The 11,747-nt window shown below is 38.6% G+C and overlaps 1 pseudogene; it reads left to right on the forward strand.

Moving 5' to 3' along the window:
* The first annotated feature begins 6,422 nt into the window (after positions 1 to 6,422).
* On the forward strand, positions 6,423 to 11,092 carry LOC145820399 (uncharacterized; annotated as a pseudogene).
* The last annotated feature ends 655 nt before the right edge of the window (positions 11,093 to 11,747 follow it).

Genomic DNA, 11,747 nt, shown 5'->3' on the forward strand with positions numbered 1-11,747 from the left:
ACACAAATGACAACATCACTCTAAACAATATGGGAAATTTATAACTCGTGGCCTTGTACATAAGTAACGTTGTGCCATTTTCTGGCATTGTACATAACCAATTATTTACACGTTACGTACAGCAATCTGTGCAAAATGAAAACTTCATACATTATTTCCATGTGTTTTCAATAGCTAATACTATCTACCTAATAAATTAAGGGAATAAGTAAATTGTAACGTCCTCAAAATAATGATATAAAACCCATCAATAAAGACATGCAATGGTAATAAAGATTGACATTCTTCTATTCATGGAAGTAGTTCCTTACAAAGGTATTACATGTTAACAACAAAAGCAAATGCCCTACGGGCTTACAGCTTTCCAAGTTAACACTTGGTTACAACAAAAGAGTACTAGCTCGTTTACACATTAAGCCCTTGGCTTGAGTTTACATGTAATACATCAAAAATAAGACAACAAAAGTGTGTCCGCCTCTAGCCTCCCAAGCTACGTCCTTGGACGTGGCATGCTACCTGTACCTGAAAATGATATTCCCATATAGGGTGAGCCACAGCCCAGTAGAAACATACTAAACCAAATATGAACAATGACTAAAAGATTAGCAGTTGATAGATGGCCAACACAGATACTTTCCCTTATCACACTTTACAGTTTCATGACATGCAAGTCCATATTACAATTCATTTTCAATTCTTTTCGATTCTCAATTTACAACCATGGCTCAGAACCTGGCCAAACAACTCATATGAGACAGTAACTCATATCAAACACTTCCCATTTCATAATAGATAAGCATACTAGCTATATCACACAACAACAGATAAGCATACAAGCTATATCATCACTTCCACAGATATGCATATGAGCACTATCACACTTCCAATGACAAGCATATGAGCTCTGTCAATACATCACTAGATAAGCATATGAGCTCTATCTACGGAGTCCATCCCCTATCTCCTCCCAACACATCCGGTTTAGAGGTCCATCCCCTATCTTCCCCTAAACCGCGGAGTACATCCCCTATCTCCTCCAACACAACACAATGCATAAAAACAATAATTATACACATCATCACACAACACATAAATTTAACGTGTTCTTTCCATCATCATACTCAATGACTCATTCCAGTGATTAGTTTCCGTTTGCCTAATCATCATGCATTGTCTACAACAATCACGACTATCCTCCACCGATAGCCCAAGCAGTTATTTCTATACAGAAAGTAAATGCAACAATGGATATTTAATCAACACTTCAATTAGGTGAGTGATAAATAATTCAACTACACCCTTTAACCCCTTCCCTTTTCCAATTTCCACATTCTCAACTCAATTTCTCATTCCCAACAATTAATTATACAAATTAATCAATCAATGTAATTAGGGCATTTTCCATAATTAACATTACAACCCTGAAGGTCCCATTTTCATCAATGATTCAACATTTATTCCATTTCTCTATACCAAACATGCATCTAGGTTTATTACGAATAAAACCCCAACTTTTGTAAAATTACACAAAAGCCCCAAACTTTCACAAAATTACCAAACCAACCCCAACATCTCAAAATACTAAAATTTAAAGACAAAATCCATAGAGAGGAGTAGGATATCCCTACCTCAAATTCGGAGCTCCAATGGAGATGAAGACCAAAACCAAAATGCTCCAAATTCTGAAATTTTCAGATTAAGAAGTAGCCCTCGACGATCAACAACCTTTTTGTAAAGGCCAAAGATGAGCAATTAACTCTTACTAGATCAAATCTAAGAGAGAAGGGCCGGTTTTAGAGTGAGAAGCTCTGAAAATGGCTTTTTGGAAAAGTAAGAGAGAGAAAAGGTCTTGAAAAAGTGATCCAAAAGTCGGATCTCAGATTTATATAAAAGTCTCCCCGCTCGAGCGGCCAAACCCCCGCTCGAGCGTCACTCACAGACTCTCGCTCGAGCGGCCACTCCCCAGCTTGAACGCCAGATACACACTCCCAGAACTTATGCAGACAGTTCTCCCGCTCGAGCGCTCGAATCGTCACTCGAGCGGCACTCACACAATCCCGCTCGAGCGTCCGATCCCACGCTCGAGCGTCCAACACCGCACAGGAAAAATTGGATGGGTGAAATCCCCGCTCGAGCGTCAAACTCCCCGCTCGAGCGGATAGGTCAAAATCTGGGCAACTAGTTTTGGTTTCTAAACTTAACCAACCTATAACAAACCTGCCCAACACATCCTACAACTCAAATACAAAGTAAGAAGGGATGTAAACAAGATAATGATCAACTACCAACATCCACGGACATATATCCGGATCACTGTGAAACAAGGGTAAACCCTGGATCGCTATATAAATCATACAAATTATACAATTACCTGATTCACCTCATCAATTGTGTTCGAATCATTTTTCCACACTGCTGCTTCAACACTACCGTATTGGCCCATAGGCTGCTTGGAATCAGGAGAAACATCGAAAAATAGTCGCCGTTGCTTAATGTGCGATGTACTTGGATCCACCAACCCAGTTTTGCAGCGAACGGGCAATGACTCCGCATTGTACTCACGGTCAGTTATGTGGGGTGTATCTGCATCTGAGTTAGTACCCACTGTTCGGCTAAACCGAACCTTAGGACACGTTCGCTTTGTGTGCCCAATGCATTTGCAATTCCCACATTTTCTTGGTCTTCGACAGTTGGACGAGGCCCGTCCTGGGTTCCCTTTTGTCTTCACAACATCAGGATCTTCTACTCCAAATTGTCGACGGAATGAATGTTTCCCTTTGTCTCCATTCCCACCGTTCAAATTCCTCTCATATAACTCCTTCATCCGGCTCGTCATCGGAAGACATGCATCCCTAGCCTCTTTGAAACCTTCCGTTGATTGCGAGGCATAGAAACACATTTCGTTGTAGGAAGAACTCAATATCCCATACCGGGCCGTCTGTGTTGTAGTGCTATCAATTGAGGGTTGAGGCCATTGCTGGCCATCCTTGCTTGCAGCCCTTGTCCATCTATGCAGCACACAAGTTGGGGGAATTTGCGTTAAATTTTCAGCTTTCATAACACATATCATGTGGCAGCAAGGTTGCCCCAACGACTCGAACTTCATGCAAGAACATCTCATTGCAGCATCCACTGGACTGTGTGTTACTATCCATGATCTGTCCTTCACTTTGTACTTATGAATATAGTAGCATTTCTGATCATCCGGCAAAGGGAACACGTCCTTGACATTCAACTTCCCCTCTTCTAAGATTTCATCACGGAACATTCTAAATATATTTCGGGTGAATAGCTCAGCTCCATGTCTCTCTATATCTCGCAATGGAGTAATCAATACCGAAAAAGTGTTATTTGTTTCAGCATCATCTCCAGCCTCGTTATACCTTATCCTTGCAAGAGCCCGATCATAGTGCCTAACAAATTCATATAGCTTCAATTTGTGTTGGAGGAAGGGATTGAAATAAGCATTCATACACTCCGAGCGCTGAGTGCTCTTCATCCCAACAAAGAAATGTCCACACATATATGCCTCAGCCCACATATGACGCTTCTCATATGTCTCCAACACCCAACTGTTGGTTTGAAGTCCAAATTTTTCGACCATTGTCGTCCAGCCATGCTCAAACTTTGTCTCATCCGTTTCCATGTCCATGCACTGCTTGAAAGCATGTGCTGTGAGAACCCAAATATAAAAATTAAGTAAATAATTAAATAATAACAATAATAATATTACAATCTCAAATATTTTGATGGTGAATCTTAAAGTGCAAATTAAATATTTGGAGGGTCTTTTAATTAATTTTAAAACCTAAAATAAATTTATGGTGAAAGTCTTCAATTTAAAGGCAAGATTTATTATTTTAATAAATAAATAAAATAAAATTAAGTGTCAAATTAGTAAGCATATTTTGATCTAATAGTAGTTGTATTTTATTTAAATTAATGGAGAGATAAAATAAAATAAAATAAAACAACGGACATTTTTGTCTAGAGTCATTTATGTTATGTATAACAAAGAAAAGAAAAGAAAAAACCCTAGGTTCCTAATACATTCTATAGCAGCAGCCACAGCAGCCGCGGGGAGAAAGAAGTTGAGAGAAAAGAAGAAAAAAAAAAGGGGGGGATTGCAAACAAGGAGTAATTTTTGGGTGTGGTAGGTCTTCATCTTTCTTCTTTTCTTTGTTTTTGTTCTTTATCCTTACTCTATTATTATTTAGTTCATTGATGGAGATGTTGTAGATTTATGTATTTTGTATATATGTATACTGTTAAGAAATCTAAGGAGTTAAATTCATGTATAAACAATCGGTGTGAATCTTAGTCCAAAAATTCTGCACATAATCGCAAACTTCAAAAATCAAGAAACCATATCAAACGGATGAATTTTAATCTGAAATTTTTACAGTAGATCAATTACATATTGAATTGCATATCTGAATTTTTTTCATAATTTTTGGGAGTCAAAATTCATATAAATTGAGGTATCCAAATCTGTCCAGAAAACCAGTCCGAAACAGTAAATTCGGGAGTGTTGTTCTCTTTGGGTATAAATCCAAAAATTATCAAATTAGTGTCATTAGAACCGGTTACGAGTCTAGTTTTGTACGTTTTTGGCCTTGCATTGATTGCTCGTGTATATTAAGAGAACCGTCAATTTCTTTAAAGTGCTGCAGAAAACAACCTGTTTGGATATAATAAATATTAGATAATTATTTTGATAAGAAAATCAAGTGAAACCAATTGGGTTTGAAACTTAGGATATATTAGTTGATATCTGGAGGTTTTTAGAATTTTTCGAATAGCGTGGAGTGGGTTTTGTAATTTTCAAAGTTGGCGAATAGATTGGGAAAATTTGTTTAAAACTCTGTTTTATCTCAAAGTCACATTTAATTAAGTTTCAACCGGAACCCATGTCTTGGGTGATTTTAAACCTTGAAGAACATGAACTTAGGTAATATTTAAGAGTAACGTTGAGTTGGGTTGAGCCGTGTTAGTGCGCTTTAGTTTGAGGTTACTTAGTTCATATTTTTTTTTTGTATTTTTAAATTAGTTGTGACGTGTAGTTTTTATACTTGGTTCAGGGCACTAGTTGGAATTTTACACTCTATACGAGGATTATATTATTTCATTTTTCAGGTGAGTAGTTTCATGCTACGTATTTTTATAAATGTTCCCCTACCCTGAACTGTTGGAAAATTAAATTGTTGTTTCAAGACTAAACTGTTTTGATAAATTATTATATTATCAATTGAATCAAATTATTTCTGAAACATGTGTGAACTTGGCATACTGTAAACTATTTGTTTTGGTCTCATGTTTATAATGATGAACCACCATGTTTTGCGAAAACTGATGTGTATTGATTATTGGGACCATGTGTGTATTTAGTCCAGGGAAATTATTCCACTGTGTGTGGTGACTCTGGCCACTAGGGAACAGATCCAGGTTGGGCCGTGATGACTCTAGTGCTCAATGATTGTAAGGAAAAGACCTTTAAAAACAACTAGGTGACCTTCAATCGGATCGTCTTTGAGAAAAGGCCCAGGTGCCACCCTGAGGATGACTCTTAGTTCGGTATTGGATCCAACGGGGCTTATAGCCTTGAGAACTGTGTGGTAGATTATTTTTTTTTCTTAGTACCCATAAAATTATTGGTGTTCATGTTATAATCTGTTTTAAGTGAAAAATGTCGTTTATCATGTTCTTGCGAGACATGAGTATTTTAAGTGTTGAACTGTGGAACCTTCTTTTTGAAACAAATTGTATTTACCAAACTGTATGCCAATCTAGTTTCTGTGATATATATCTTATTTTGGAATTGAATCCTGTTTTCAAAACTGTATTTACTATCCATGTTGCTACTCACTGAGCTATCAGCTGACTTAGTTGTTTAGCATTTCCAGGTGTTAGAAGGACTTAGAGTGGACTCATGGTGTAGCGGGGACTCAATTGCATGGACCTCTAGGGCATTCCTTTAGTTTAGAGTGTTATGTCAAGTTTGTGCATATTTATATTTATTATTATCGAAGTTCATTTAGGATTATTTTTGATATGTGGGTTGTTTATATCCCATAAGTTTGGATGGTTTTTTATTACGGTTGATTTTGCCGTTTATAATTGTGACATGTCTGGATTGAGTTTTGGTTATTTATTATTGGACTATTGTTCAGTTGTTCAATGTGATTGGATTCGTGTTAGGCTTACGTGTGCCTTGGGCTAAGTCCCTGTGGGCCACGGCCGGTCATGCCCGGATTTGGGGTGTGACAATTGTGGTATCAGAGTTGTAGTTATCGAGTTTCATATCTTGCATTTCATCATTTAGACGAGGTCCGAGTCCCTATAGTCCTTAGAAGTGTTTGGTTAAGTTAGTTTTGTTTAAGCTTGTGTTGAGCTTTTCTTAATTTCATTTTGAAGGTTAAGAGATGGCACCTAGGAGAAGAAGTGTCAATGCTCTTGGAACTGATCAACCAGCTGCTAATCGTAGAGTTCCCCCTGTTCCTATACCCCCTACCGCACCACTTGTTGCTCCAGTCATCCCTGAAGCACCAGGAGTTGTTCCTGCTGCACCAGCCCCACGGGTTTTACAGTCATTGTTGGGATTACTGAACAATCATGTAGCCCCACAACCAACAGTTCACCCAACTTTAACTTTGGATAGAGGTTCCTTATTTGAGAGATTTATGAAGGCAAAACCTCCAGAATTTCACGGAACAGTGGACCCTACGGACGCAGAGGCATGGGTACTAGAGATGGAGAAAATATTTGATGTTCTAGGTTGTTCAGCAGACCAGAAGGTGGCCTTCGCAGCTTTTAGGTTCAAGGGTCAAGCAGAGCATTGGTGGCGCATGGTGAAGCGTCAATATGAGGGTAGAGAAACAGAGCTAGTGTGGAGCAAGTTTCTAGAATTGTTTAATGAGAAATACTTCCCTGAAGCGGTGCGAAGGCAGAAGCAAGTGGATTTTCTCAATTTGAAGCAAAATGACATGTCAGTGGCTCAGTATGAAGCCAAGTTTGCGGAGTTGTGGAGGTATGCCCCACATCAGGTGGCCATAGAGGAAGATAGAGTGATGTTGTTTGAGAATGGCTTGCGGTCAGAGATCTATGCAAAAGTAGCTATTTTGGAGATGAAGACATATTCTGCATTGGTAAGCAAGGCATTACTAGCTGAAAGGGGAGTAGAAGAGAAAAAGAGAGCTGAGGAACAAAAGGCTAAGGAACCACAAAACAAGAGACTTAGAGAAGAGAGACAAGTAGAGCAACGTGGTGGTGGTAGAAATCCTAGCAAGAAGCCTTACACCCAAGGTCAGGTTAGCAATGGCATGAGACAACAGAATCGGAGGAATTGTGATAGATGTGGTAGGTCACATTCTGTTGGGTATAATTGTGATGGCACAGCTCGAATATGTTTTAAGTGTGGCAAGCCTGGGCATCTCTCTGCACAATGTAGGTCTAAGGGACTGGGAGGTCAGTCAATAGCACAGTCATTTCAGGGGCAGGGGCAAGGGCAGAGACGAACTTTTTATAGCGGTGGGTTTAACCAGAAGCAGAATAATGACAAAAGTAGGACTACCCAAGGTCAGACATCCGGGAATGGGACTCAGGAAAAGAAGTCAGCAGCTACCCAAGGACGTGTTTATGCTCTCACTAGAGAGGAGGCTGAGGTTGCTCCATCTGTGGTGCAAGGTACACTCCTTATATCATTTGTACCTGCCAGAGTTTTAATTGATTCAGGATCTACACATTCTTTTGCTGCACCTAAGTTTCTACATTGCTTGTCTATTCCTTGTGAGCCTTTGGATGCATGTATTGCTGTGTCTACTCCATTAGGAGAAACAGTAGTGTTAGGGGATGTTTGTAGATCTTGTGAGATAAAGTTAGATGGTAGAATTTTTCCAGTGGATTTGATTTCTTTAGAGATGAAGGATTTTGATGTGATTTTGGGGATAGATTGGTTAACGAAGCATCATGCCTCTATTGATTGTTTTAGAAAGAGGGTAGTTTTTGCTATGCCGGGGCAACATGAGTTTTTCTTTCAGGGAGATGTGAAAGGGTCTTCTATTTGTTTTATTTCTTCCCTTCAGGCTAACCGAATGTTGAGAAAAGGGTGTCATGGTTATTTAGCTTGTGTGATGAGTACTGAACAACCAGAGCAGAGGTTAGAGGAGCTGCTTGTAGTAAGGGAATTTGTTGATGTTTTTCCGGAGGATCTACCTGGTCTTCCTCCAGACCGTGAGGTTGAATTTTCCATTGACTTGGTCCTTAATACAACACCTATCTCTAAAGCACCCTATAGAATGGCACCGTTGGAGTTGAGGGAGTTACAAACTCAGTTACAGGAGTTGCTAGACAAAGGTTTTATTAGGCCTAGTGTTTCACCTTGGGGAGCGCCTGTGTTGTTTGTGAAGAAGAAGGATGGGTCTATGAGATTGTGTATTGATTATAGAGAGCTGAATAAAGTCACAGTGATGAATAGGTATCCTTTGTCATGCATTGATGATCTATTTGATCAGTTGCAGGGAGCTCAAGTATTCTCTAAAATTGACTTGAGGTCAGGCTATCACCAGTTGAAGGTAAGGGATGAGGATGTTCCTAAGACTGCTTTTAGAACCCGTTATGGGCATTATGAGTTCTTGGTAATGCCTTTTGGTCTCACAAATGCACCGGCCGCATTCATGGATTTAATGAACAGAGTATTTAAACCTCAACTGGATAAATTTGTGGTAGTGTTTATTGATGACATCCTAATTTATTCCAGGAGTAAGGAGGAGCATGAGCAGCATTTGAGGGTAGTATTGCAGATCCTTAGGGAGAAGAGATTGTATGCAAAATTTAAGAAGTGTGAATTCTGGTTGAGCAGTGTATCCTTTTTAGGTCATGTAGTGAGTAAAGATGGGGTATCTGTGGATAGTACGAAGGTGTCAGCAATTGTTGATTGGCCACGACCTACTTCTGTGACGGAGGTACGTAGCTTTCTAGGGCTTGCTGGTATTACAGACGGTTTGTGGAAGGATTTTCCCGTATTGCTTTGCCACTTACCAATCTCACCAGGAAAGGGGTAAAGTTTGAGTGGAATGATGATTGTGAGCGTAGTTTCCAAGAGTTTAAACAGAGATTGACATCAGCTCTAATCCTTGCCTTACCTACAGATGGAGGTGGTTTTATGATTTATAGTGATGCTTCACGGCAGGGTTTAGGATGTGTGCTCATGCAGCATGGGAAGGTGATTGCTTATGCGTCACGACAGTTGAAAGTACATGAGAGAAACTATCCTACGCACAACTTAGAGTTAGCAGCAGTGATTTTTGCTCTTAAGATCTGGCGGCATTATTTGTATGGAGAGTCATGTGAGATTTACACTGATCATAAGAGTTTGAAGTATATTTTCACACAGAAGGAACTAAATTTGAGGCAAAGAAGATGGCTTGAGTTACTAAAAGATTATGATGTGAATATTTTATATCATCCGGGGAAGGCAAATGTGGTTGCAGATGCCTTGAGTAGGAAGGTCGCAGTTGGAGATATAGCTGCTTTGTCTATTGAGAGTTGTTTGGTGGAAGACATGAGACGTTTGAGGCTTGAGGTTGTTACACCTGGTAATAGGGCTTATTGTAGTCAATTGACAGTTCAGCCGACCTTGAGAGTACGGATTCGTTTAGCACAGGAGATTGACCCCCAGTGTGAGCGTATTAAAGGAGAGATGGCAGAGGGTAAACACGTAGACTTTGTGGTTAGTGATGATGGGTTGCTTAGATTCCGTAGCCGAATTTGTGTTCCTGCTAGTGGTGATTTGAGGAAGGAGATTATGACGGAGGCACATAGTTCTAGTTACAGCATTCATCCTGGAAGCACTAAGATGTATTGGGATTTTCATGAACATTTTTAGTAGAATGGTATGAAGGGAGATATTGCAGAATTTGTGGCTCAGTGTTTGGTGTGTCAACAGGTTAAAGTAGAACATCAGAAACCTGTGGGGAAACTACAACCCTTACCTATACCGGAGTGGAAGTGGGATCATGTTACCATGGACTTCGTGTGTGGATTACCTCGTACTAGTAGTAATCACGATGCAGTTTGGGTAGTTGTTGATAGATTAACCAAGTCAGCACATTTTATTGCAGTACGGATGACCTATTCTCTAGTTCGATTTGCACAGTTGTATGTGAAGGAGATTGTTAGATTGCATGGTGCACCAGTGTCAATAGTGTCAGATCGGGACCCTCATTTTGTGTCTAAGTTTTGGGGTGCGTTACAATCAGCTATGGGTACTCGGTTAAATTTTAGTTCAGCTTATCACCCTCAGACAGATGGGCAATCGGAGAGGACTATTCAAACCCTTGAGGATATGTTGAGGGCTTGTGCTTTGGAGTGGAGAGGTAATTGGGATGATTATTTGCCGCTTATGGAGTTTGCATATAATAATAGTTATCATTCTAGTTTGGGAGTAGCCCCTTATGAGGCTTTGTATGGAAGGAAGTGTAGGTCTCCTTTGTGTTGGTATGAGGTTGGTGAAAGGCAAATGTTGGGACCTGATTTGGTGGAGGATGCTACACAGAAAATTATCACCATCAGAGAGAGATTATTGACAGCTCAGAATAGACAAAAAAGTTATGCTGATCGTCGTAGAAAAGACTTAGAGTTTCATGTGGGGGATATGGTATTCTTGAAAGTATCACCATGGAAAGGAGTGATCAGGTTTGGAAAGAAAGGAAAGTTGAGTCCTAGATACATTGGTCCATTTGAGGTATTGGAGAAGGTTGGTGAAGTTGCGTACCGTGTTGCTCTACCCCCTAGGTTGGCAGGAGTGCATAATGTGTTTTGCGTGTCTATGCTGAGGAAATATGTGCATAGTTCGTCGCATGTGATAGATTATGAGCCACTTCAGATTAGAGAGGATTTTTCGTATGAGGAGATGCCTGTTCAGATTTTGAATTCAAAAGAGAAAAGGTTGCGTACAAAGGTCATTAAATTGGTTAAGGTACTGTGGCGTAATCATCTAGTTGAAGAGGCGACTTGGGAATGTGAGGACGAGATGCGCGAGAAGTACCCACATCTATTCTCATGATTTATTCAGGTTAGTTTCGAGGACGAAACTTTTTTTTTTTAGTGGGGGAGAATGTGAGAACCTAAATATAAAAATTAAGTAAATAATTAAATAATAACAATAATAATATTACAATCTCAAATATTTTGATGGTGAATCTTAAAGTGCAAATTAAATATTTGGAGGGTCTTTTAATTAATTTAAAAACCTAAAATAAATTTATGGTGAAAGTCTTCAATTTAAAGGCAAGATTTATTATTTTAATAAATAAATAAATAAATAAAATAAAATTAAGTGTCAAATTAGTAAGCATATTTTGATCTAATAGTAGTTGTATTTTATTTAAATTAATGGAGAGATAAAATAAAACAAAGGACATTTTTGTCCCAAATATAAAAATTAAGTAAATAATTAAATAATAACAATAATAATATTACAATCTCAAATATTTTGATGGTGAATCTTAAAGTGCAAATTAAATATTTGGAGGGTCTTTTAATTAATTTTAAAACCTAAAATAAATTTATGGTGAAAGTCTTCAATTTAAAGGCAAGATTTATTATTTTAATAAATAAATAAAATAAAATTAAGTGTCAAATTAGTAAGCATATTTTGATCAAATAGTAGTTGTATTTTATTTAAATTAATGGAGAGACAAAATAAAATAAAATAAAACAAAGGACATTTTTGTCTAGAGTCATTTATG

The sequence above is a fragment of the Camellia sinensis genome, chromosome 1 (genome assembly GCF_055761805.1).
Source record: "Camellia sinensis isolate YWXY chromosome 1, ASM5576180v1, whole genome shotgun sequence".
Taxonomy (NCBI): domain Eukaryota; kingdom Viridiplantae; phylum Streptophyta; class Magnoliopsida; order Ericales; family Theaceae; genus Camellia; species Camellia sinensis.